This window comes from Sinocyclocheilus grahami, unplaced genomic scaffold, assembly GCF_001515645.1.
Source record: "Sinocyclocheilus grahami isolate Dianchi unplaced genomic scaffold, SAMN03320097.WGS_v1.1 scaffold88.1, whole genome shotgun sequence".
NCBI lineage: Eukaryota > Metazoa > Chordata > Actinopteri > Cypriniformes > Cyprinidae > Sinocyclocheilus > Sinocyclocheilus grahami.
Genome location: NW_015505267.1, coordinates 1,529,152 through 1,554,648, shown reverse-complemented (window position 1 = coordinate 1,554,648; position 25,497 = coordinate 1,529,152). Strand labels below are relative to the sequence as shown.

Below are 25,497 nucleotides of genomic sequence, written 5' to 3'. Positions count from 1 at the left end.
AAGCCCCTTTAACACTGTGCATTGATCCGGGAAAATTGCCAGAGTGCCTTCTGCGTGAACACAAACACGTCCCGGGATCGATCCTGTGATGAGGACCTAGTAACATTGCTGGGATCAGTCCCGGAACGAGTGAACAAAAGGCAGGACCAGTGCTGTAAAGGGTGTGTCGTAGTGATGATGCACGTTATCGTGCGACTCTTTTAACCGGGTGTTTTGAAGGCAGATCAACGTTCACGACGAAAAAAATATGTGCAAATTGGAATGAAGCATTGATCAGTGAGCTCCTCACTATCTGCGCTGAAGCTGAGATCGTTCGCCAGCTTAGTGGAACGGTACGCGTCACATTACACGTCACTCTGTAATGTCACATGTCTTTACGGGATCTTTATGGGATGTGTGTGAACGCACGCAAAGATTCCGGAAAATCACTAGCAGTGCGAATGACCAAAATCAAACTACAGGACACATTATCCGTGTATTTTCCGGAATCTCTGTGCAAAAGATTCTATAGTTTAACAGTATTTCATATGATATTAAGTCATAAAAGCTGCATATATAATAATTATAAAATCACAGAAAATTTGCTGCGGAAGTCAAATTTCTACGTAACTTAATTATATTATTTATTTTATATTATAACTTTTTTCCAACATCTTTTTCGTTCACTGGTTGATCAAATGGCCTGTGGTGTGATAATATTTCATGTGATATGAGGTCATGTGTAATAATTATAAAACAATTAGCAAAAAAGCAGTTTATATACATTAGACATACATTAGCCACAGCAGCTCTTGATAAAGCTTAACTTGTTTTGAACCTGGAGTAGCTGGTGGTCAGAAAGAGGCCATGTATGGTTTACTGCTTAAGATTAGAGAAACCAAGGCAGACTAAGCACATACTGAATAGCAGTCTACCGCTTAAAGAAATGTATGAATATTTTATCCGGTGTGCAGCATTAATAACCTTCTGCATACAAGGGTGATAAAACGAAATAAAGAGGGCGAGATAGAGAGAGATTGAGAAAAACGAAGAGAGTTGCACCGCCCCGGGGGTTGCGGGCCTCTCTTTAAGAAGCCAGTTAGCTGTCATTGATTTTACACTCAAATAAAACAGTCTATTTTAATGAAGACCAAGAGGGAAATGATACCCCATTACTGAGCGGCCTCATCCTGCTCAAATGACCACTGGCCCTTTATTGCTCAAATAGACTACAGAGAATGTAGTCTACATGTGTAACTCTTATTAATGGGTGTAAGTACTGTTTGTACAGAAAGTGGTCATGTAATGTCCCAGTGATGACAGAGATATTGAATTAACTTGATATGATTTCAATTTAAAGGATCTGGGAGATTCAAACATCTCTTTGATACCATGAGCAGATCATCTGATGAAACCGTCCTTAGAGAGCAATCGATCTCTGCCCTTCATTCGTTAAGCCAGCGGCATCCATCTTATAGAATAAATCATGAATGGATACTAAGAAGAAGCCAAATCTAAATAATCGCTCATCTAAGCGGATAGACAAAACATATTTAGCTTGAGTGGAAGAGATATAAACAACTTTCAGCCATTTATCTTCTAGCAAAGCTTTCTACAAAATTTTAAAACAGATCAAACAGTCATACATAGGAGTATTGCACTCAGAAAATAGGAATGTCCAATGAATAAATATTAGGCATAAAATATAATATGAAGAATAAAACATTACTGCTTAAAAAAATCTAAAATGTTTGGCCGTATTTTATTTAGAAATACGATTTTTATTTTGTAGAGTATTATAATTAAACAATATGGACAGAATGTAAATAAAATATGATAACAATGATTGCACACGGTTGACTGAATGTTTAATTATTCCCCCCCCCCCCAAATTTGTTATGTGTTATATTGCTAACATGATGCTAGCAATGCCAAGGTCATGGGTTTGACTGAGTTAATTTTTATATAAAATTGTGTGCCGATTCCATAAATGTAATCATAAATAGTTCTCAGCAGGCCCGGATTAAGAACACACAGGGCCCTGAGGCTATAGCGAACCCAAGGGCCTCCTTCATAGTAGCCTATCTTGATGCCACTTTCCACAACAGGAATAATTCGAGTTTTTTTAAAAGATCAAATTTCCAACGCACAGAAATACAATGTGTATGCATACGAAATATTCCAGGCTACAACACGTTAAAAGAATAAATACACCAGATATTTGAAGTCAAAGCAAACAGGTTTCCAGAAACAGCAACAACTTTTGAGCATATATGTTCACTTAAGCAGTTTACTTTAAATAGTTTTATAATTAGAAAGTCTTCTTTCCTACTGGTGTTAGGGCAATTGGAATAAATAAATTATTTATGAATAAATAAAGAATGGAAACAAATAATAATACTATTTTTGAATATACTTTAAATGCATTTATCAATATTAATATTCCATTATTTAGCAGGCTTTAAATAGTTTGATTATTAGAAGGTCTTCTTTCTGGCTCTAGATGAGGAGAACCATCAGGGCTGGACCGGTGCTAAAATTCAGCCCATCTGGCCCACACATTCGCCCATAAATGTTTTGCTGTGGTTAGGGCAATTGGAATAAATAAAGGACGGGAACCAATAAGAATACTTCAAAAGCATTTAACAATATTAATATTCCATTATATTGCAGGCTCTTAATTATTGAATTCACATTTTTCTGCAATTAAAGTTGATTAAATTATCCTTTGTAGTTGCCCTAATGAAAAGCTATTGTAATTTTTGAATCCAAAGTTAACTGTATAGTATTAATAAACTTCTATTAAAGTGACTTATTGCCTTTATTTTACCCAATATTTAATATAAGTAGCCTATAATAATTTTCGTGACATTAATCATATATATCATTAATGCCATATTTCTACAGTGTCAGGAACTGCATGGTAATAAGTGTGGTGCTGTGGATTAAATCGCCTATTTACAGTTTACCTTGACACTTCCGTTTACATGGTCGGCGCTATAGTTATAGCTATAGCTATCTTTCTAGTGCACTTTTGTTCAGCACCTATTGAGTGCTAATGTACATGAAAAAAAATCAAAATATTTTTTGGGCTTTAATAACAGCGCTTATAATATGTGGGGGCGTGGTGGGGTTCCGGCGATCGGCCCACCGGGAAAAGTTTGGGTGGTCCCGATGTCCAATCAATCTAGGTCTACTTTTCCTTTCCTCCACAGCCAATCACGGGCCCCCTCCATCCGCGACCCTTATGTTAATCCAGCCCTGGTTCTCAGAGTGTTGAACTAAAACTGAAAGGATCAGAATTTGCTTGTTATCTAAATTAAGAACTAGTTGAAACCTTTCATGAAGGTTCCCAGGAGGTTCTACTGCCAGGAGGTTAATCAGAATAGATCATAATTTGAAACTTTCTAATTAAAAAAATAATAATAATGGACTGAAGCTCTCCAAACAAGCCCAGATACAGATAACAAAGCCAAGAAAGATGGGTCCAAATTGCTGCTCTTCAGATGGTTGCCTGCAGCTTCTTTCGGCAGTTATTGGAGAATTAATGAGAACCAAAAGATCCTACTGTCTCAGTCAAATGGGGGAAAAAAAGAACTGTGACTGTAAAGCCCAAACTCGATCTGTCTTCTTGGCTCCTTTACATGAGTGATTTTAGTAAACTAATAATAAAAAACAGCTGTAAACAGTCATGACAAATTCACATTGTCTTTGCTTTCGAATAAACCCCTCGTTTTAGGGAAGGGGAAACCACAGTTTCCCCTCCCCCCCACAGTGAAGAAGAAAGTCGGGTCTGCTGTAGCAGTGTCTCAAAGAGAAGCTTGACGGTGAATAATGCAGCAGAACTGTGGGAAAAATGTACCGCTGAAGAGAATCAGTAGTGAGCCTTAAAAGCCGACAGATGCACTATAGAAAGATTAAACAGCAACACTTACAGTTTAAAGTTTCATACAGGATCGTTTGGGAAGATGGAATTGAGTGAAATTACGTCACGTTGACAGAAAACTGCTTTGTGCCGATTTTAAACAAACAGTTTGAGAGCTTGTGTGTATGTATTCATTGATATAGATATGATTTTTACAAGTAATGATGAGGAAAAAGAATAGCCTAATGTTAACATAAAAAGGCAACGCTAATTTGGGCAATGTGACATTTTTCTGAGACAAACAAAATATTAAGTGAGAATTAATGTAGCAACACCAGTTTCATTGAAGCAGAAGTTTGGTGCTTTTAACTTTTATTTTGAATCTCACATCTGACATTAAATGGGCTCGATGACTCAAAATCAACTGAAACATCTTTGCCCATCAGCAGCCGGCTCTCTCAGCTGAGACCTGCCACCACAGCGGAGGACGAGAAGGAACAGGAATTGGAGCAGGAGAGGGAGAAAACTATTTCTGTTGGCTAATTTGTGCCGCTCTGCTCCACAGATATCTGGCAGCTCAACTGAATACTTAAGAGGACTACAGGCTCTTTAATTATGGATTGAAATTAGGATAGAGGAGACAAATCTAGAAGATGAGAGATATAATGTGTGATAAAGGAAAACATCCCCATCCACTGACCATCAATGGACGTGATTTTTTTTACACTATCATTTAAAAGCTTAACTTTACAATATTACTGTTTTAACTGTATTTTTGATCAATATATGCAGCTTTGGTGAGAATAAGAGACTAAAAACCATTGAAAAATCTTACTGACACTATTGAACAATAGTGTACATCACGTGACTACCAATACAATTCTCTGAGAAGTTGTAAATGAGATGATTAAAAAAAGAAAGTTTTTGTTTACGGTTAAGAAATTGTAATACATAAATGACCCAATAAAGAATGAATACTCTTTATTATCCTCTCGTTGTCTCATAAAATAAATATTGGGACCACAGTTGTCTGTATTTGTGCTAGACTTTGAACACATCATCAAAATGGCTCTAATGGGCTATAAACACACAGTCCAAATGGTGCTAGAGCTATAGTGCTTTCAGTTCCCAAAGACAAACAGATGTTCTGCTCTGGGCAAACAAACAGCAAACACTAGTTTGTCCGGCCTTGAAAAAGCAGCACTCTTATCTCAGGAAGAGACAAAGGCCTGGCCAACCAGAGGGGATGTTGGGACAGAGCTAGGACTGAGGAGCATCGGATATGGGTCTAAAGAGCCCAAGAACATGAGCAGTATTGGACTCAGAGGACCAAAGATGACCGAGGACAAGTCCAGCACATTTGCAGAGCTGAAATAATGACACTTACTTTACAAGACCTCAAATCTCTATAGTAATGGCTAAAAGAGATAGTTCATCCAAAACTTTGTCAGCATTTACTCACCCTCACGTCAATATTCTATCTTCAACAACAGGACAACACATAATGAGTAGACACACACGAGGCAATGACATCACAATGTGTCTTGAACTGCATACATTTTAAGAATTGAAACTATACTACAAAAATGTTAGTTTAACTATAGATACAATGGATATTATAGAACACGAAATTCTCACAGATTGCCTGCATTAAACATGCAAATTTCACTAAAACCTTAAAAAAACAATCTTTCACTGTGAACAGCAATACAAATCCTAAACCTTAATATAAATAAAGGGTTTTATCATGGCAGAGACTGTTGTGTTAGAGGAACAGCTCTGGTTATTGGAATTTTTCCCTTATTCAACATGATGTGCACATCCATCTCCTAATCTGAGACCTGCTGCCACCCTCACTCTCAAGAATGGTGTGTTATCTGGCTGCCTGCAAACATAGACCTGAGCTTCATGGAAACATAAGACAGACTGGGATTTGGAGGAACTGGGATATCAATGCATATTTTCTGTTCTTCTTCTAGCATTTCACTCGTCTACCTGACAAAGTCATGAGCAGGAAGCATTCTTTTTCCATTGATTCATTTGAAGGACGTAGAGCTCTGGGCAAACAGATCCTCTATCTATCCCCCAAAGCAACCATTTGTGGTTTCTAAGTTGATTTTTAATTCAAAAACATTGTTTGAACTACCAGGTCACATAGAAAATAGAATGATATTGGAAAAAGTTGACGTGCAGACGCAGACTAGCACCTGTCAACTCTGTCTGAAACCAACGTGATGATGAAATTTCATCAGAAGGTGGTGGAGAGGTGAGCTGGACTCGCTCACCTTGGCTTTACAGAGCAAAGAAGCTGAGATGATGAAATATTCTATTCACGTATTTATTTGAAGTACTTCAATCTCCCACCCAAGTTCCCTCTTGACACTCATCTGGAGAGTACTCTACACTCATGTAACTCCAGTTTTGAAAAACAATCACACTCGAAGCCTAAGTGGCTGAAATCCAAACCAGAATCAATGCTAAAATAGCTATTATATTAATCCTCTCAGAAGCGTGACGTCTATGCAGGATTTCAGTGTTAGAAGTGCAGTAATGACCAACAAAATCATTCAAAGCTGGGATGAATGTGTTTTGTATGTCTTGCATGTTTTACATGCACACCAACAGGATGTAAATAAATGTATGGGCTTTTATCACGCAACACAATAGACACTGCAGCTACAACAACACAGCAATGCACATCATGGCATTACACAGCCCCGCAGAACCAGAGCTGCTAAATATGCACATCCACTTAAGTGCTAAAGGATGATCTCTCTTTCCCTGGTACAGAGAGGAAATATGCTATCAAAGACATACAGCATAATCAATAGGCACTTTGCATGACAGCGGAAAGTAGAAGCCCGGGACTCTTAGCGAGGTCTTTAAAAATGAAGAATGCATCTACTTTTGCTAGTTATAACATCATAAAGAGAAAGTGAGAAAGATTATTTTAAAAAAATTAGTGACATGCTCACTTGTTCTGATGCACACTGACAATGAATTCTTGCCAGCGTCAAGGTGACAAGCCTCAGCTTCACTGTTGACTGCTTTTCAGCTTGTTTTCAACATTACACAGCATGTTTTTCAGACTAATTGTCTCTCTCCTGCACTGCACATGCCACCAAGCGAATGCTGTCCTGGCAGACACTATTTGTCATGCGTGCAGAATACAACAAACCTTTCTCTCTCTTGCTCCCTCTCTATTTTTCATCACTTTTTGTCGTGTTAAGTAGATTTAAGTCAGTCAAACGATTGATATATGCAGCTTCTTTTTTTTCTGAAGTTGTAACTACTTGTTTTCTAGATTTTTTATGTATTTCTTAAAACGTACATTACTATACACCAATGTTCAGTAAGACTTTTTTTTTTTTTAAGAAATTTATACTTTTATTCAGCAAGGACATTAAATTGATCAAAAGTAAAAGTAAAGACATTTATAATGTTACAAAAGATTTCTATTCAAATAAATGCTGTTCTTAAACATTCTATTCGTCAAAGTTTAACTATCTATTTATCGACATGTAAGCATATGTGATGGTGTACTAACACAAACATACAAAGTCAACAATCATTACTTACCTTCTGTGAACACAAAACTAGCTTTAGTTTATAGGTAATCAGTTCTGAGCGTAAACAGGCCATGAGAAAGCGGCTCCATCTGTATGCATGAGGCACTAAAGCCGCCGTGGGTGCTATGGGAATGCTTAGCATGCTGAGACAGCAACAACCCGAACTCCGCAAGCAGACTTTTCCCATGAAAACCAGCCTCAAGGTCCTAAGAACACAACCCTAAAATCACACTTTCATCCTTTAAGGACAAACATCAGCTTTAGCCAAAAACATCTTTAGGAAAATAACTTTGCCATCGTGTGATAAGATAAAGGTTTTAATGTTTTGATTTTATCTTTAGAACATCCCCTACCGCTCTATGTGATAAGGAGAAACAGGACGCCCTTGAGCGAATCCTGCATCCAAATATTACCCTGAATTTCTGCAATCTTCCTGCTCTCTCCATCTCAGTCATGCTCTCTATTTCAGGCTGAACTCTATATTAATTCCCACAAGGCCTAGCTTGGATAAGCAAAAGGATATATTCTGCATGTGTATGCATGCAAGTGTCTGAAGATATTTGCCTCTGCATACAGCTTTCCCATTAGGCCTGGCCTGAGAGTCAATTCATGTGTCCGTTTTTTCTCTTACAGTCAGCAGACACACATAGCTCACCTTAGACCTGAAAAGAAGTTGGAATTAATGGTAGACAAAATCCCTTTTCTATTTTATGCACCTTCTCAAGACACATTCCTGTCAGTTGTCAGTAACATGCTAATTACTCTGGCACTCTGGTGAAAATACAAGGCCTGTCTATCAGGAAGAATAGCTGTCACTCAATGCTCATGTCTCAGAGACGCCTCCGTATCTGGATGGCTTTCATAAAGCGGAGGTATTGTATGAATCACAGAGCCTATTCATGAAGTATAATAGGGCCATCAGAGAAGAAGAGGTAGAAAACCGAATGAGCTCATGCATGTCCGCCCTAGCAGTAATGTCCATGCTGAAGCCCATCCAGTAATATGATATGGAGGGTGACCTCCACCATGAAGCGGCGGGGAAGCCAAGTCACACAAGAGGACAATGATGAAGCGGCTATCAAACACCCACTCATGACCCTCTAGGTCAGGGGTGCCCAACCCTGCTCCTGGCGATCGACTGTCCTGCAAAGTTTAGCTCCAACTCTAATCAAAGACACCTGCCTTTAATGTTTAAGTGATCCTGAAGACCCTAATTAGTTGCTTGGTGTGTTTGATTAGGGTTGGAGCTGAACTTTGCAGGACAGTCGATCGCCAGGAGCAGGGTTGGGCACCCCTGCTCTAGGTCATATCTAGATACCGATCACATGGGCGGGCGGGGGTGCGAGAAATTGGTCATAAATAGAGAAGCCATGTGTATGTCTTACTGCCGTTTTCTGGTCAAGTCAATAACATCAACCTCAGGCGTACAATAACGTAAGGTTGTGATTGCCTTGTTGTAATAATACAATTTCGTTTTATTGCGGCGAGGTTAACATGAGGGTCAGGGGCAGGGAGTTAGGAGAAATTTATGAGCTTCCTGTTCTCCCGTATGACTGGTGCAGAATTAATCAATACTCATTATATCCACTTCTACTCAAAGGCTGGGCAGAATAACAGCATTTAAAAATATGCCATATTTGGAGATTCATTTGATATCACAGTTGATCAGTCCACTCTCGTCCGCTTCAAGGTCGTCTGCATCTGTTTTGTTAACGTTCTGTAAGCCAAGCATGTGAATCGCAAAGGGATGAAGAGTAGGATGTATAGTCTAGGGTAGGAGGAGAGCTGAAATTGGTCGACGCTAAATAAACAAGCGTTCCTCCAGCTGTAACACCACATGCATCAACACACTCAACAAGCGCCTGTGATCAGTAATAGCAAAGTGACATCTAATATACTAGTACAGCAAACCTGCAATTGCCCAAAGACTCCATCCTGAGACAATTTTAGTTAGGCATCACGCTCTGCACACAAGCACTGCACAGATTTTGGCTCAACGAGGCAATGACAGCATGAGAGATTAATTCAGCATGGCATTGTGGCAGTGCGTATGTAAGGACTGACCCTCATACCGTAGCTGATGATGGGTGTTTGCCAAGGCATAGACCACTGGCAAAATATGGCATGCCTGTCAGGGGTCCCATCTGAACAATAAATTATGCAAATCCCTCTGATGATGGCCTCAGATGAAACATTAACCTATTTTCAATATACCAAGCAAGGATATTCGATATGGTGAAAATGTTTCATACAGAGATACATACCTATCGGTAGCATATATTGGCTATTTTACAATGACTTTAAACATAAATCACTGGAACTGAAGTGCTGAATAATGTGAGGCTGTGTTTGCAATGATGCAATACTTTTGCAATGTTCCAAGACATTCATTCGCTATGAATAATATTTCAGTTGGCACCCATATAGTTCCAAATAAAAAGAATATATTTATACCTCTCAGTTGTATATTATTTTATTTATTTTGGACATTTTTCACCCAAAGCAGTCATCATCAAATATGTAAACATTCTGACAGCTTCTAAGACTTAGCCTGCCTAATTAACATTTCTGGAAAGGCAGACATCCACATGAAAGGACATAACCTTAGTGTTTTTTTAAACCAAAAGAGGGTTAATTTTACAATGTGGGTGACTTTCAGAGAGAAAGGAGTTTGTAACTTTGTTTACTGAGACCGTAGCAGATAAGCTAGCGTATGGCAATTGGTTAGACGCAAAGGCAGAGAGTACATATAGACTCATATCGGGACAGCCAGATAAGAGAGCAATATACGACGGAAATTAATATTCATTACATACCAACAGGAAAAGGTGTGTGTGTGTGTGTGTGTGTGTGCGTGGAGTTATAATCAAAGCCTTCAGAGCTGCCGATATTTCAATATGCTCTGGAAGTGCAAAAATCAAACAGCTCTGACCTGATTTCTCTATCAACTTCAAGCCTATGAACGGGTTTGAAATTCAGGATGGAAAATACTTCCCCATTCAAACAACCTTGGTGTGACTAGCAGAGGCCCACAGGGAAGTAATGGCTGTAGGTAGCAGAGAGTCTGGAATGACTGGCCTCTATTCCACATCCGTCTGATACCACTGATCTATTCTGATGCAGTTCACATGGCCAGCATGTCTTTCCATCTCAGCAGGCTGTGTGAGAAGCAGCCCACGGTACTGTACAGTAACTAGAAGTCCCACGTGAAGTGAATCTAATGCACGGACATAAGTAACCCTAAACCGACGTACCTCTGTCGGCAATCTATTCTTCAAAGGCCTCCTGAACTTGCGCGAGCAAATGGTCATCGGCGCCGGACATCCTTCACCGGGCTTTTCGCACATAGAAACTCTGGTCCCTGCTAACCTACTTCCTGGAAAGGGAAATTTGTGTGACAGGGAGAAGAATCTTGAGAGGTCACATTGATTACACAGAGCCCCACTGAACCGCTTATGAAGGAATGCTGACTTAGTCCAACATATGGCTGTGACAGGATCAGACTAATCTAAATGACTAAAAAGGCAACTGTCGTTTATATTTTTTTGCACACAGCAAATTCAATTTGAGAACTTTGTCTGTTTCTCCATACTTCAGAATCAGGGTTTTTGTAATGAATAGACGTCATAATCAAAATACATCCCTTTAGATGGGATCTAAAAGTGCTCAGAGAGTTCTTTGCCTGGTGCAGAATAACTGAACCAACAACTGTGCTGACAATGTGCATTCAAGACTGTGAAATCAGGGAGAGGATAAACTATGAAAACTTGGAAAAAAACAAAAAAAAGTAATTTGCCCAATCATCAGTTAGAATGTTCATGAATGAATCATATTTGCACAATATATATATATATATATATATATATATATATATATAAATTATACATGATACATTTTATATTTAAATATAAATTGTACTGTATACTGTAGGGAAAAAACAATCATGAAAAATAAAAATACATTGATATAAATACATCATAAATATAAATACATTGATTTATTGATGATTAATATTTTATATATATAAAATAAAATATTTATAAATATAAAATATATATATTTTTCATGATAATCAAAAATCTGAAAAATAAAGTTACACAACGTAATGTAGTTCGTGTGCTCTGATGCGCATAGTCAACGTGTTACATTTGGCGTTTGTCAGTCACAAATTGCCCTAGTCACCATATCAGCATTTCTAACACAAGCCGTATAAAAAAACAGAAGCTTCCTCCCTTTGGACCGGAACTGATTGGTGCAAGATGATGTAAGCCACGGTCAGCTGAGGTCATATTCATGACAGGTTCATGTGTCGAAGGTTAGGGGCCAGTCACCTGTGCTTCCTTTCACTGGGCCTCTTAGGAAAATTCTTGGATGTGTACACTTGGCCGTCCCTGCCATCTATGGTCTTGCTTCTCTCTCAGCTGGTTCAACAATTTGAGGAACATGACATGGCAGACACATTGACGATTGGCCAAAATATCCATGAATTATCTATATTTGACGATCTGAAGCCTCTATTTTAAGTGAGGCTAGTGCTTTTTTAAATGTAAAATGCTGCCTAAGACACAAAAAGCACCCACTCTATCAAAATTGAACTTTTCCTTGAACAATTCTGCTGAGAAGGCTTGTTTTTGGAAAGCACTTCAATCACTGTTTAAGAACAGCAGAAAGAATGTATCTCTACGGGACAGTGACAAGAGTTTGTAAGCTAGTTGTCCAGTAAAAATGGAAGAAATTAACAGCCGTTTCAGCAGAAACAGAAGCCGCAGATATTTGACAGGGAAGGTCTTGTTGACCACGTCTTTGACTTTGAAGCCATGTGGCCTCAATAACCCAAATCACACTGTTAGGTCATCTGAAGTCCAGCCAGACACTCAGCTGATGGGAGTTAAATTTAGATCCCAGCTCTGACAGAGGGTCGAAAAGGGCTCACTTAATAGGCCAAACAATAAAGCCTCAGGCATGGGAAACAATTCTCAATTTTGGATGCCAAAGAATTTTATCAGTAGTCAACAAATGCCCCATTAATTCATATTAAATTCAGTGTAACCAAGGAAGTACATATATCACAAGTAGATTGTGTGAGAAACTAAACTAATGATAAAGTGCATAAATTAATAGTATGTAAGACCAAGACTGAAGCAGCAAAAATCAATCAATCAATCAATCTTGAAACACAAATGCAGCATGAAAAAAAAAACACTGGAGATTCAACTTTTATTTATTGTTACTAATTAGGGTTGCAACAATTCTCTTACTTTCTTGATGACATATTCTATGAATATTTCTATCTATCGTCATATCGTTCTATCAATATTTCTATCTATCTATCTATCTATCTATCTATCTATCTATCTATCTAGATAGATAGATAGATAGATTCCAAACTAGGAATTTGACAAATACTTATGCTTAATTACAGTGAGAGCAGTAAACTGAATATATCCATTTTGAATCTGTAAAAAAGGAATGAGAAAATCTATTCACAGTATCATAAATTAAGTAGTAATTAGGAACAAGAAAATATGTCTTGGGCTTAGGGATAAATATTAGTGCTTAGAATTTTCACTTCACTTCAAGTTATGTTTTTCAGGTGGTAAATTATAGCCACATGCTTTGAAAGTAGGAAAAGCCGCTCTGTTAGCCTTCTCTTCATTTTCTTCCTGAAAGCACTCAAAGATCGATAGGGTTCCAGTTAAATGAATCTAATAAACATTTTCATTAACTTGTTTCTACTGTGGGCTCAATTTTGGACTATAGCAATAACAAAAATATAAGCTGCGGCAAAGCAGAAACCTAGAGCTCATCCACAGAAAAAGCAAAGTTTAAGGAAGAAACGAAAAGCCCTACAGAGAGTAGTTGACAACAGACATGCTTTTGTTCTCTGATGGTTCCTATATCTCTGGATTAACAGTGTCTATCTGGGTAAAAAAAAGCACCTTATGTTCGTTCTGTTTTTTCTCACTCCTGACCTTAATGTCAGTGTGTGAGTGAGAGAGAGAGAGAGAGAGAGAGAGAGAGAGAGGAGAGATGGTCTCCATTAATGCTTGGCCAAATCTATACCGCCGCACCTGTCAAGCAGACGTGTCTGTGTGGGATGAGTGTTCTAATCTGGCTGCAGCTACTTCAGGAGGATTTCTGACACCCATGTTTGATGCAGCTGGTGAGGCGATTAGGCCGGTCTGTGGAGTTTATTGGCTACGTAGGGCTACGAATTATACATGTCTACCTCGCATTAAAATTCTACAAAGCGGTGTTATGCGATTACAACAACACCCTGAGTCAGGAACAAATCAAATCAGTTAAATTATATTTCAGAATTTCCCACAGCAGGTTTTTTTTTTTTAATGTAATGACTAAAATAAAACCACTGATCATCTCAGATTATATGCAGTAGAGATTGGGTAGAGGATCCTCCCCCCCCACCCCCCCACCAGTTATAGTGTGACGACATTTCATTCCTTGTCAAATTGGCACCCTCTTCAGAAAAAAACACATCTGAAGAAGTCATGCATTCATTAGCGAGACATACGTACGCAAACACTGGCTCCCAAGGTGTTTTCACATGTTCAAAAGGCATGTCCCACGCATAAATGATGTTTAGAGAACACATCTCACCTAGTCTTCACCACGCTCATGCAATGAATAATGAGACCAGCGCCATTTAAAGGCAAAGACCTGAAATGCTAAGATTCACTGTCATAAATGCTGTTACAAACACACTGAATACATCACCAGTGCTGCAAGCAACCATTTTTCAGCAACTTAATGTGCAAAGCACGCTTTTGGAGAGAATCAACTAATAATAATTAATGCGATTAAGCGACGAGTAGAGGAAGATTAGATTAATTTAATAAAAAACTCCTCAGCAGACTCCTCATCAGATGATCTCGACCCCACTCATCTGAATATTCCCTTTATCTTCTTTCAAAGGTTAAGCACCAGCCCACTGGGCCAACAAGAAGCTGTTGCTTGCAGAGCAGCTTGGCGCTAAATTCATGGCCTGGTCCAGCCTAGCATGCATGGCATGTATAATCCGGAAAAGGCAATGTTGGCTAAACATTGGCAATTACATAAAGTCTGATGTGGTGCCCGCTACCCAGAGAGAGGATCAGTGTGCGCACATGGCCACCAGTGCCCACCTTGACTGTGCCAGGATGCCGACCAGCCATTGAACTCCACGACGCACGAACAGCAGCAATCCGTCCCCAGGCCTCAAAGTTTATAAAAAAGCTAACTTAGTCAGCTGTAGGGCTGTCAATTAAAACAGAAGTTTATTTTTAAAAATGAAAAGTTTATTTTCAAATAAAATTTTTTTTTTTAAATTAGAATTAAATAAAATAAATCAAATCAACATTTAAAAAATCAATTGCTAAACACATTTTTTAAAAACTTTTTATTAGACTTTTATTTTTATTTTTTAAACTATTCATTCATTCAATATTCATAATCTAATTAATTTGATTAACAAAATATTTTAATCGACTGGACATTACATACAGTTTATCGTCTTGGTGTGTCTAACCAATAAGGTAAAAGTCTGTGCAAATCAGTTTATATGACCACAGGAGTAGCAAGGGGAAAAAAAACACAATACTATAATCACCTTTCTCTAACAAGACACTAAAGCCCCAGAGTCCGCTTAAATTGACAGTTCTCTATGGCTAGCAATTCCCATGATGCCCCAAAATCCAATCACTGTATGATTATTGTAGAAAGCAATTTCAGTGCCATCTAAAATCTGGACAGTCACCTCACGCCCTGCCTCCTGATAGAAAACCTTGAGGAAATCCTATAATTTATACAAAATAGAAGAAAATTGTTATTCAAAAGGAAAGAAAGAAAGAAAGAAAGAAAGTCCTAAAAGGAATGAGTGAAAGCTTGTGATATAATATTAATATTTGCAGTCTGTCTAGGCTTTTCAGAATGACTTAAGTAGAACATGCTGAGGCACTTGTCTTAATTTAGCTCAAGATGAGGAGATTGTGACTCGATGGCCTTCTCCTGACAAGCATATTAGAATGAGTGCTGTGAAGCTCTTCAACCAACACTACTACTTCACAGAAATTCCCACCACATTTGGGTGTCTGATGTCATTTCCTTTGAAATATGCTGGACACTTTTGTCAGACTGAAGGACGTTAAACCACAAGGTTTCACCAGAGTACGCGAGTGTCTGTTTCATTTAAAGAAAGTTCTGAAGTTACACGCTTAATATAGTTGAAGTGTATAAGACAAAATAGCAAATGGATTGCAAGGTGTCAGACCCAGGACACTGAGAGTGAGTGGATTGACACTAAACTGAGGCAACTGAAGGACTAAATAATGACTGAACAGAAAGGGCATGTTGTTCGTTCAGTTAGGCATGTGAGTCCATCCCATTGAAAGCGGATACTGCCTATAGAAAGTCTGTGAGGTGAACTGACTCAAAAGGATCAAGTCATTGGGATAAATCAAATTCTCAACTACTATTACAGTTGGGATCTTGATTCATCCAGAGTTGAATATTTTGATTCAGTTCATTCCAAAAACATGAAATGAATTAGAATCAGAACTAAATCAAAAGATTCAAAAGCCCTACTAGTGTAACAGTAGTAATTTTGATTCATCCCAAAGACTTAAATGTTTTGATTCAGCTCACCCCCAAAATTGGTAAATCATTTCACAAAGCGAAGCGGGTTTGAGTTGGTTGAAGTAATCTCCAGGAGGGTTTGAGTTGGCTGAAGTAATCTCCAGGAGGGTTTGAGTTGGCTGAAGTAATCTCCAGGAGGGTTTGAGTTGGCTGAAGTAATCTCCAGGAGGGTTTGAGTTGGCTGAAGTAATCTCCAGGAGGGTTTGAGTTGGTTGAAGTAATCTCCAGGAGGGTTTGTGTTGGTTGAAGTAATCTCCAGGAGGGTTTGAGTTGGTTGAAGTAATCTCCAGGAGGGTTTTAGTTGGTTGAAGTAATCTCCAGGAGGGTTTGTGTTGGTTGAAGTAATCTCCAGGAGGGTTTGTGTTGGCTGAAGTAATCTCAAGGAGGGTTTGTGTTGGTTGAAGTAATCTCCAGGAGGGTTTGTGTTGGCTGAAGTAATCTCCAGGAGGGTTTGTCGGCTTAGTTATCTCTCAACTACTGTGCTCGAAGCAGATTCAAACAGAAATTCTTCTTATCTTTAAAATGATCATTTTTTACTTGATTCAGTAAGATGTCAACTTCTCAGCAACTTAGAGGTTTAACCTTCACCAACCTTTTATCTTCACGTTTTAAAGGCTTTGGAAGACTGACTTTCAACAGAAAGACTACCCTTCATGTGTCAGCCTCCGAGGCTCGTTTCCTGAACTTATGGGCCCGTTCTGAGAGACCCAGGCCTCTCGGGCTGAACTGTGATCTATTATGGGAAATGGGAGCTCTTGTGATCAACAGGGCCGACCGCCTCATCCATCAGACCCGGTGCATTCACTCTGACATGACTGTATCACTTCTAGGCGGCCAGGCAGATTTCAAGGCTATATTTGCAATTTGACATTATTTGTCATCCTCCCCACTCCTCTTGAAGTCTGTATGTTTCCACGAATTAACTAGTACTACTACTACTCTTCCTCTGGAGAGGCTGCTTACTGCTGAGTCTGCACCAGGCAGGAGTTCCTCAGAAATATGTCAAGAACTCAGGACTATAATGTTTCAACCCTCCAGGAATCTGTGATAGTGACACATTAGTTTATGATGATGATCTCCAAAGCCTGTCAACATATTCCTGTATTTGACTATCTCCTTTGATACCATACTGTATGAAAGTGTTTTCATTGTCAAATTAATGTAAATAATCTTGGCAGCCAATACAGTTTCAAAGCTCTCAAGATTCAAAACGGTGCTCGAATTGTCTTATTCAGAATTCAGGAATGTAACTTTTTGGGACTTGCGCTCAGAAAGGTAATCAGATGCTAAGACGTTAAAGATTTCCAGAAATAAACCCAAATACTCATGAAAGAATGAATACTGATTAGCAGAACCATGATTAGTGTACCCTCTGTTCTCTCCACAGAGGGTACACTAATATTGATAACATTGATTTTTATGGGTCTTTGCCCAAGCATCACAGATTACACGGGGTGATTGTCTTTCAATCATACACACGCCATTAAACCATCAAAGATCTGAAGAAAAAAGGCATGTAATGACATATCACATTTAAATCAGAGCTGATAAACACTAAACTGTTTAGACATATTAACTCAGTCATAGATGTGCAAAAGTGTTAAGAAGATTATGTTTGATGACACCAGATTTAAGCTCTGGCATTGGATAAAACAACCATCAACCATTTAAAAGTTTGGGGTCAGTCTTTTTTTTTTTTTTAATAAATGAATACTTTTATTCAGCAATGATCCACTGAACTGATCAAAAATGACAAATACATTTACATTGTTACTAAAAAATTATATTTCAAATAAACACTGTTTTCTATTGATCAAAGAATCCTGAAAAAATCATGGTTTCCACAAAAACTATTTTCAACATTTATAATAATGAGAAATGTTTCTTGAGCACCAAATCAGCATATTAAAATGATTTCTGAAGGATCATGTGACACTGAAGACTGGAGTAATGATGCTGAAAATTCAGCTTGGCCATCACAGGAATAAATGACATATGAAATATATTAAAACAGAAAGCAGTTAGTTAAAATTTAAACAACATTTCACAATTTTACTATATTTTAATAAAATAAAAAAGCAGCATTGGTGATCATAAGAAACATCATAAAAAAAAAAAAACAACATAAAAAAAAATCTTACTGACCAAAAACTTTTGAATGACATGATATTATAGAACACTGCAACTGCGACTGTTTTATAAAAGGCATGGCTTATGGACCTAAATAGAAAACACTAAGACAAACTGTGCATAAAACATCATTAGAAGCTCCACTGCATCATAAACACAAATGCCCATGTGTATGTCTTCAGACTAAATTATGAATCCATGTTTACTGTGAACCTCCGAAAAGATGATGACTTGTATGTACACATTATGAATTCCTGGATTTGAGCCTCAAGTCATTTACACACACAAGGGATTTCTTTGCGTGGAGATAGACACATTCACCGACTAACGGTGTCATAGCCAGTGTTCAAAGACGTGAATATCCCTCTAGATCTGAACATGCTGTTTACATTCTCACTCCACTATCTTTTTCATTAGCATATGCCTTCTGATCCATGATGCAGTTTTAATTAAAAATCACAGAAAGAGAAGGAGAGAGGGAAAGAATTGAGAAAGGAAATGGGAAAGAATTGGGTGATTTTTTTTTCTTTTTTGAGAGAGAGAGAGAGAGAGAGAGAGAGAGTCCCATATGAATTTCCAAACACTAATAAAGAATCAAATCAATAGTCCAATATGCATTCCAGTCAGTGAACTAAAGGCCGGGGACTTGCTAGTTCACTTTGATATACTACAACTCATTATTTAACATAATTACAACATACGCGACTGGTGTTTCTCTACATACTGATTATTTTCTCATCACAATGGACTTAATTGCAATGCCCATTGCTAAACCCTCCTCCTACACCTGTTAGGCTGGATTTTTTTTTCTTTTTTGAGAGAGAGAGAGAGAGAGAGAGAGAGAGAGAGAGAGTCCCATATGAATTTCCAAACACTAATAAAGAATCAAATCAATAGTCCAATATGCATTCCAGTCAGTGAACTAAAGGCCGGGGACTTGCTAGTTCACTTCGATATACTACAACTCATTATTGAACATAATTACAACATACGCGACTGGTGTTTCTCTACATACTGATTATTTTCTCATCACAATGGACTTAATTGCAATGCCCATTGCTAAACCCTCCTCCTACACCTGTTAGGCTGCTCATTTTAATGCCATTGTCAGCTATATCACATATCCAATTGTTTTCTTGGCATTGACTTTTTGTGTACAGAATTGATTCATTACCTAGTAGTCGTCATCATTTGCTCACCATCATGTCGTTCCAAACCTGTAGGAATTACTTTCTTCTGTAGAACACAAAAGGAGATGTTCTGAAGAATGTTTCAACTGTTATTGTGCATATAATGAAAGTCAATGGAGACCAAAATAACACCAATGGACAACAAAACATGGAAAGACATTTTCAAACAAAGTCATACAAGTTTGGAATGACTTTTTTTTCCAGCTATTGCTAAGGCAACATCTCTAATTTTTTTATTTATTGTAACTTGACGTACTAAAAAAACACTGAAACTGCAATAAAATTAATAAAACTATATTAATAAAACTAATAAAAATGACAAAAAAACTTTAAAACTATACTGAAAACAGAAAATAAAACTAATTTCAAATATTAATAAAAACTATGATAGTATCTCACTGACATTATAACACTGGTTCATATTTGGGTGAACTATCTCTTTAATTTTTCATATTACAAAATAAACCACAATCAATCTTGCATGATACAATATCTGCACAGACAGGCAAATTCCCTCCAACCCTTTGTTGACAAAGACATCCACGTTCCCAAATCTGCAAAAAGATTTAAGTTTTATTCCCTCTTGGGTCATTAAGAACCAAGCCAGTGCTAAATCCCAGCTTAACTTCATCCATCCAGTCTACATTCACTGTGATCACCTGCCACATGGGGATCTCTGGGAGCCACCAAAGAAAAAACACTGCAGTATAATGGACCACACGCTCTGGTGGAAATAAATGAACTATATTCATCCTCATAAAGTGGCCTCGGCTCCCTATAGGCGAATGAACCTCAAGGTTTCTCTTAACCTCTTTATTTTATTAAATTATTTGGTTGTTCACACCTGGAGCATGTACCCTCCCCTAAAGCCTGAAGATAATCCTCCTCTGCTGTTCTAGAGGAGATAAACAATGGATTCTCTCCCTGGATTTAGCCAAATCCAATTTAGGACACAGTGTCGAGCTACCGGCCTCTCCTGTTAGTCACAACAGTTCTATGCCCTCTCAAGCAGTGGCCAGCGATTAATACTCTTTAATGGAAGATGAATTACAGAGAGAGTTGTTTTTTTCTGTACATGACGCTGCTCGCGAATGAGCAAGGCTTGGGCCTTTTAATAATTTTCTTGTAAGCAAAGTTCAGAGACAGTACATAGATTCTAGGGGACTGGGGAAGATCATTTTAACAGATGATTAATCTTGCAAGCATCCAAGTCATTATGCAACTTCATACCTATGGAAAAAAGTATAATATTAATAACTGCATGAAGGAATGAATGTAGTTATTCATATTTGCCTAACATTTGAGCAGTCGCTATATAGATGTAGTGCACACTTTAAACCCTGTGTGTTGGACTTTGAGTACTGCCTAAATACAAGGTCAAGTACAGTCAAGCTAACATAATAAATTAAAGCACATATTTACACTAAACATGACAAATTCCAAATATTTATAACAAAAATAAATATCATATTTATAAAAAAACGACATAATATAAATATTTACAATAATACAAATGACTAACAAATTACTAAAATAATTATTTCTAAATATTTATTATAATACATTATAAATATTATATCATAAACATTACATTTAAAATATGTATTTTGCTACAAGAAAAAGATTGTGTAAAACTACAAAGAGTTCTAGGAACACAGGTAAGTGATGATTCAAATGAACCTGTGAATCATTTTTTGAACAAGTTCACTGAATCAAACCGTTCAAACAAACGACTCACTAAAATAAATACTTCCAAACAACGCTTATAAAAAAAGTGTTGCTCATTTAATTGTAAGGCTGTACTGTTAAATATCTGTTTGTTATAATACATTATAAATATTATATCATAAACATTACATTTAAAATATGTATTTTGCTACAAGAAAGATTGTGTAAAACTACAAAGAGTTCTAGGAACACAGGTAAGTGATGATTCAAATGAACCTGTGAATCATTTTTTGAACAAGTTCACTGAATCAAACCGTTCAAACAAACGACTCACTAAAATAAATACTTCCAAACAACGCTTATAAAAAAGTGTTGCTCATTCAATTGTAAGGCTGTACTGTTAAATCTCTGTTTGCTGAAAATGTGTTAAAAACGGCTAAACTACTAGTTTGAAATGTCTTTTGGCAAAAGAAGTACAGTATGTGCTTTAAAGGGGATGAATGACAACTCCTTTGAGGCGGTGTTACAATGCAAACTGTCAAACAGCCAAAGCACAACACACTGTCAGCACACTTATTCAAGCACTGCTTGAAAAAATTCTAGTTGAACTAGTCAACTTCAAAAAACAACCATCGACAACTGTGACCCCATCCCCAGCTACCCCACAACCCTGCTAGTGTTGAAGAAGCTACAACGCAAACCCAAAATAAAGATATGAATTCTGCACCTTTGAGAATCACTGTGTACATATGATAGATGTTAATTAACAGCAAGCTAGAATGTTCTTGCACACAGGCAGAGCAACAGTACATTAAAGACATGAATAAAAGATGAAGTGCACCTATCGAGGGTTGCCTAAGAGACACGGACAGGGATCTTTTATCCATTGTCAGTATCTCCGGTGAAAACAAAACTGGGCTTCTTCATTCTCACTCTCACTTTCTATCTATCGCAGTACACACAAATGCAAGACATGAAACCAAGGAGGAGCTCTGATGGAGTCACAGGAGGTGCATTCATTGCCTGTTTATTCATTTTCTAATGTTCAGGAAAATGACACTGAAGGGGGGCTGTTTGGGATCGGCCCAAACAAAATTAACGGTACCATGCATTGGCATCCTTGGGAACATTCACAGCAGATTTATTCCTCCTTTTAATTCCCCTTTGTTCATCCTCTATTGAGTCTTGCAGGTGGGAACGCCAGCAGTGGTTCTGCAGGCATGCCGCCCACTTTATGTCACTTGCGATAAACTGTGATTAGTTAATAGGAAGAGGGCCAGCAGTGTTCCTTATACTTCTTACCACCAGCTGTCCCACTGGCCCTTTACCCGGGCCCGAGATGATAGTCAATCTTGTTTGTGTGCATCTTTGAAGAATGTGAAAGCAAATGTACTTGTGGCTGCACAGGTGTCAGTAGGCGGAGTCAGATTCAACAACTAAAGTGAGAAATTGCCTAAATTCAGATTAGCATTCTAGTGTATGTTCTTAGTATTTCTGCCATTAAAAAATAAAGTATAGCATAGGGCATGACAAGACAGGAGACACGGACAGGGATCTTTTATCCATTGTCAGTATCTCCGGTGAAAACAAAACTGGGCTTCTTCATTCTCACTCTCACTTTCTATCTATCACAGTACACACAAATGCAAGACATGAAACCAAGGAGGAGCTCTGATGGAGTCACAGGAGGTGCATTCATTGCCTGTTTATTCATTTTCTAATGTTCAGGAAAATGACACTGAAGGGGGGCTGTTTGGGATCGGCCCAAACAAAATTAACGGTACCATGCATTGGCATCCTTGGGAACATTCACAGCAGATTTATTCCTCCTTTTAATTCCCCTTTGTTCATCCTCTATTGAGTCTTGCAGGTGGGAACGCCAGCAGTGGTTCTGCAGGCATGCCGCCCACTTTATGTCACTTGCGATAAACTGTGATTAGTTAATAGGAAGAGGGCCAGCAGTGTTCCTTATACTTCTTACCACCAGCTGTCCCACTGGCCCTTTACCCGGGCCCGAGATGATAGTCAATCTTGTTTGTGTGCATCTTTGAAGAATGTGAAAGCAAATGTACTTGTGGCTGCACAGGTGTCAGTAGGCGGAGTCAGATTCAACAACTAAAGTGAGAAATTGCCTAAATTCAGATTAGCATTCTAGTGTATGTTCTTAGTATTTCTGCCATTAAAAAATAAAGTATAGCATAGGGCATGACAAGACAGGACAGGACAGGACAGGATAGGAGTATGCTATTCCAGTTCCTATATCTTATATCCACTACCATTTACTTTGCAGGTGTCTGATTTTGAGTGTCAACAATAAAATCTCCTGGCAAACAAATTTGCAGAGGATGAACAGTGCTATACAATGCTAACATTTGTTTTGCAGATGTAAATTCATCAAGAGATAATTATTTAACACACCTGCCTCTGCAAACATTTGCTGAGCAAGGTTTGTCGATTTGTCATGAAGGAACTTTGATACATTTCAAGAGTTTAATTTAAAAAATGTAAATTTAGCAAAATTTCAAAATCCCTGGTAGGCCTTTGAGCAGATGATGCATTTTGGTAGCCTGAATGGAAAACACAATAGCCCCAGAATGTCGGGCTTGAGATTTTGCGAGCCCTGCACTGCCATCTTTTCAGCTTTGAAATCCAACTTCAAGTAGTGCTTTTGCATATTTCTAAATAGGAATGTAAGAAACATTTCAAATTAAATGCACTGTAACACAGTATAAGCATGCACAATGACAAGCATGCTACTGTTTAAAACATTTTCATCAAGAGATAATTATTTAACACACCTGCCTCTGCAAACATTTGCGGAGCAAGGTTTGTTGATTTGTCATGAAGGAACTTTGATACATTTCAAGCAAAATTTCAAAATCCCTGGTAGGCCTTTGAGCAGGTGATGCATTTTGGTAGCCTGAATGGAAAACACAATAGCCCCTGAATGTCGTGCTTGAGATTTTGCGAGCCCTGCACTGCCATCTTTTCAGCTTTGAAATCCAACTTCAAGTAGTGCTTTTGCATATTTCTAAATAGGAATGTAAGAAACATTTCAAATTAAATGCACTGTAACACAGTATAAGCATGCACAATGACAAGCATGCTACTGTTTAAAAAAAATTTTCTCTGCATAGTGCAAACTGATTCAGTATATACAGAATTCAGTAAGTAGTACGTCATTCCAAACAAGTAATGGGACAATAATGACAGGCATATTTTTTAAATGTGTGAGTTCTAATCATTTGACACTTGAAAAACAGCTGAACACAGCAGAGGGTGAAAGATTGTCCACTAATCAATTGAAAGGCAGATTTCCAGACTTATCAAAGATAATTACCGTTAACTACACAAACACCCCAAGATACCCCCGCTGCTTATCTCAACTTCTCACTCAGCAACAATGCTAAATTTACACTGTTATCATACTATTTTCTTTTATTTCCCTGTCTATATTACACACAGTCACACACACACACACACACACACACACACACACAATCAGCAGCTTGTCTTAACCGTTCTCCGATGGGATAGTACAATGTATGTAATTTTGTTCTACAACAGTCTCAAAGCCTCATTTTCACTTTTGTTAAATTTATAATTACACATCTTAATAACCAACCAGCCATTAATAGCTTTAATGCAAATAGGCTTAACTTCCAGACTTCATTTGAGCACTTCACACATCAAAGTATTTTAGGAAACAAAATACATGTTTGCTTAAAAAAAAAAAAAAAGACATTCTGTCATCAGCTACTCAGCTTCATGTTATTTCAAACCCATATGTAGATTTTCAGTAAATTTTGGTCTGTTGCTCACTCACAGCTATCATATGGCTTCTGAAGAATTGAAATAGTTTTTATAGTGCTTTTTGTCATTTTTGGAGCTTTACAACACCAGTCTCCCTCCACTTTCACTTTTCAAAAAGCAGCATGAACAATCTGCTAAATATCTGCTTTTGTGGAGAAAAACTCCATAAACAGTTCGAAATGACATGAGATTTTTTATTTTGGGGGGGCAGAAGTATTCTTTGAATTATGCACTTGGAATTCAAACAGACTTGAATTAGAGCATAAGTAAAAGCCAGCAGGATCACTGGGAAATATTAATAAGACAGTTACACTCATCTCTCTCCCAGGACCTAAAGTGCGCAAAGGCCAGAGATCACAAAAGGGTATGAAAGGTCACAAGGTGATCGGATTACAATTTCATCAATTAGCTTGCCACGGAATGTGGGTTTCCCTGAGAATAATAATTGCTCATCGACTTGTGAATACCTTGTGTAGTTCCTGCCCCTCTGCGAGATAGACTTCAAATGACAGTCCCATTTGCAAGCCATACTTCTATGTTGTTTACTGAGACAACGCATTCATCATCCATTTTTCATATAAACAGCAAAGATGTTCGTACAGACATAGCCTGTTTGCATTAATCACGAGGAGACGCATATGCATTTATTAAG

The 25,497-nt window shown here is 37.9% G+C and overlaps 1 protein-coding gene and 1 long non-coding RNA gene across 2 annotated transcripts in view; one reads left to right on the top strand and one right to left on the bottom strand.

Moving 5' to 3' along the window:
- LOC107587031 (tetraspanin-9-like) overlaps window positions 1–25,497 on the bottom strand; it is a 73,275-nt gene that overhangs the window by 26,126 nt on the left and 21,652 nt on the right. The window lies entirely within an intron of this gene.
- On the top strand, window positions 5,342–24,964 carry LOC107587032 (uncharacterized). The gene is made up of 3 exons (XR_001609427.1): window positions 5,342–5,352; window positions 12,122–12,124; window positions 24,892–24,964. It is a non-coding gene; the product is annotated as an uncharacterized lncRNA (long non-coding RNA).